Genomic DNA, 3,259 nt, shown 5'->3' with positions numbered 1-3,259 from the left:
AGAGAGGGGAACGAGTGGCAGAGGGGAGGGGGAAAGAGTGTCAGAGCGAAAGGGGAAATCGTGGTGAGCGGAACGGGGAAAGAGTGGTAGAGGGGAGTTGGAAAGAGTGGCAGAGTAGGCAGGTTGAAAGAGTAGCAGAGTGGAGAGTGGAAAAAGTGGCAGAGGGGAGGGGAAAGAGTGGCAGAGCAGAGAGGGGAAATAGTGGTCGAGAGGAGGGTGAACGAGGGGCAGGGGGAGGCGGAAAGAGTGGAAGAGTGCAGTTGGAAAGAATGGAAGAGGGGAGTTGGAAAGAGTGCAAGAGCAGGAAGGATGAAAGAGTGTAAGAGCGGAGAGGGGAAACAGTGGCAGAGGGTAGGTGGAAAGAGTGGCAGAGCAGAGAGGGCAAGGAGTGGCAGAGCGGAGACGGGAAAGAGCCGCAGAGGGGAAGAGGAAAGAGTGGCCCAGAGTAGGGGAAAGAATGGAAGAGGGGAGGGGGAACAATGGCAGAGGGGATGGGAAAAAAAGTGGCAAATGGGAATGGAGAAATGGTGGCAAATGGAGGAGGAATGAAGGGCAGAGGAGAGGTGAAAAGTGTGGTAGATGAGAGAAGGGAAAGAGTGGCAGAGGGGAGGAGAAAGAGTGGCAGAGCGAAGGGGCTAGGAGTGGCAGAGAGGAGAGGGGTAACAGTGGCAGAGGGGAGGTGAAAATAGTGGCAGAGCGGAGAGGGAAAAGTGTGGCCGAGAGGAGGGGGAAAGAGTGATAGATGGGAAGGAGTGGCAGAGGGGAGGGGGAAAGACTGGCAGAGAGGAGCGGGGAAAGAGTGGCCCAGAGTAGGGCAAATAATGGAAGAGGGGAGGGGGAAGAGTGGCAGAGAGGAGGGAATAGAGTGGCAGACGGCAGGGTGTAACAGTGGTGGAGCGAAGGGGGAAAGTGTGGTGAGCGAAGAGGGGAAAGAGTGGCAGAGCGGAGAGGGGGAAAGAGTGGCCGAGGGGAGGGGAAAGAATGGCAGAGGGGTGGGGAAAAGTGTGGCAGAGGGGAGTTGGAAAGAATGGCAGAGCAGGGTGGTTGAAAGAGTGGCAAGCGTAGAGGGGAAACAATGGCAGAGGGTAGAAGGAAAGAGTGGCAGAGCGAAGAGGGGAAGGAATGGCAGAGCAGAGAGGGGGAAAGAGTGGCCGAGAGGAGGGGAAATGTGGCAGAGAGGAGACGGTAGGCATGGCGAGGAGAGGGGAAAGTTTTGTAGAGCAGAGAGGGGTAAGAGTGGCAAAGGGGAATGGGGAAATGGTGGCAAGGGGAGGTGGAAAGAGTGGCAGAGAGGAGGGGGAAAGAGTGGGAGATGGGGAAGAGTGGCAGGGAGGAGAGGGGGAAGAGTGGCAGATAAGAGGTGGAAAGACTGGCAGAGAGGAGTGGGGACATTGTGGCAGAGGGGCGGGGGAAAGAGTGACTGAGCGGAGGGGGAAAGAGTGGCAGAGCGGAGAGGGGACAGAGTGGCAGAACAGAGAGGTGGAACGACTACCAGAGAGGAGGAGGAAATAGTTTCAGAGGGGAGGGGAAAGAGTGGCAGAGAGGAGTGGTGGAAGAGTGGCAGATAAGAGGTGGAAAGACAGGCAGAGAGGAGTGGAAAGAGTGGCAGAGAGGAGTGGGGAAATTGTGGCAGAGGGGAGGGGGAAAGAGTGGAAGAGGGGAGGTGGAAAGAGTGACAGAGCGGAGGGGGAAAGAGTGGCAGAGCGGAGAGGGGACAGAGTGGCAGAACAGAGATGTGGAACGAGTACCAGAGCGGAGGGGGAAATAGTGGCAGAGGGGAGGGGGAAAGAGTGTCAGAGGGGAGGGGAAAGAGTGGCAGAGAGGAGGGTAAAAGAGTTGCAGAACCGAGGTGAAAGTTGTGTCGAGCAGAGAGGGGAACGAGTGGCAGAGGGGAGGGGGAAAGAGTGCCAGAGCAAAAGGGGAAATTGTGGTGAGCGGAGAGAGGAAAGAGTGGCAGAGGGGAGTTGGAAAGAGTGGCAGTGCAGGTAGGTTGAAAGGGTAGCAGAGTGGAGAGTGGAAACAGTGGCAGAGGGGAGGGAAAATAGTGGCAGAGCTGAGAGGGGAAATAGTGGCCGAGAGGAGCGGGAAAGAGTGGCAGAGGGGAGGGGGAAGAGTGGAAGAGGGCAGTTGGAAATAATGGAAGAGGGGAGTTGGAAAGAGTGCCAGAGCAGGGAGGTTGAAAGTGCGGAAGGGCGGAGAGGGGAAACAGTGGCAGAGGGTAGTTGGAAAGAGTGGCAGAGCGAAGAGGGAAAGTGTGGTGAGCGGAGAGGGGAAATGTTGGCAGAGCGTAGTTGGAAGAGTGGCTGAGCAGGCAGGTTGAAAGAGTGGAAGAGCGGAGAGGGGAAAAAGTGACAGAGGGTAGATTGAAAGCGTGGCATAGCGGAGAGGGCAAGGAGTGGCAGAGCGGAGAGGGGAAAGAGCGGCAGAGGGGAAGAGGAAAGAGTGGCCGAGAGTAGGGGAAAGAATGGAAGAGGGGAGGGGGAACAATGGCTAAGGGGATGGGAAAAAATGTGGCAGAGGGGAATGGAGAAATGGTGGCAAATGGAGGAGGAAAGAATCGCAGAGGAGAGGCGAAAAGTGTGGTAGATGAGATAAGGGAAAGAGTGGCAGAGGGGAGGGGAAAGAGTGGCAGAGCGGAGGAGGGACGCAGTGGCAGAGCGGAGAGGGGTAAGAGTGGCAGAAAGGAAGTGGAAAGAGTGGCCCAGAATAGGGGAAAGAACGGAAGAGGGGAGAGGGAAAAATGGCAGATGGGAGGTGGAAAACGTGGCAGAGGGGAGGTGGTAGGCGTGGCGAGTAGAGCGGAGAGATTTGTGGAGCAGAGAGGTGTAAGCGTGGCAAAGGGGAGTGGGGAAATGGTGGCAATGGGAGGTGGAAAGAATGGCCGAGAAAAGGTGAAAAGTGTGGTAGAGAACAGGAGGGAAAGAGTGGCAGAGGGAAGGGGAAAGAATGGCAGTGCGGGGAGGTGGAAAGCGTGCCAGAGCGGAGAGGGGAGAGTGGCAGATGGGAAAGAGTGGCAGAGAGGAGAGCGGAAAGAGTGGCAGTGGGGAGGGGCAAAGAGTGGCAGAGAGGAGTGGGGAAATTGTGGCAGAGGGGAGGGGGAAAGAGTGACTGGGCAGAGAGGGGAAAGAGTGGAAGAGGGGAGGTGGAAAGAGTGGTAGAGCGGAGGGGGAAAGAGTGGCAGAGCGGAGAGGGGACAGAGTGGCAGAACAGAGAGGTGGAACGAGTACCAGAGCGGAGGGGGAAACAGTGGCAGAGGGGA

This window comes from Heterodontus francisci, chromosome 21, assembly GCF_036365525.1.
Source record: "Heterodontus francisci isolate sHetFra1 chromosome 21, sHetFra1.hap1, whole genome shotgun sequence".
NCBI lineage: Eukaryota > Metazoa > Chordata > Chondrichthyes > Heterodontiformes > Heterodontidae > Heterodontus > Heterodontus francisci.
This window is presented reverse-complemented; position numbering follows the sequence as displayed.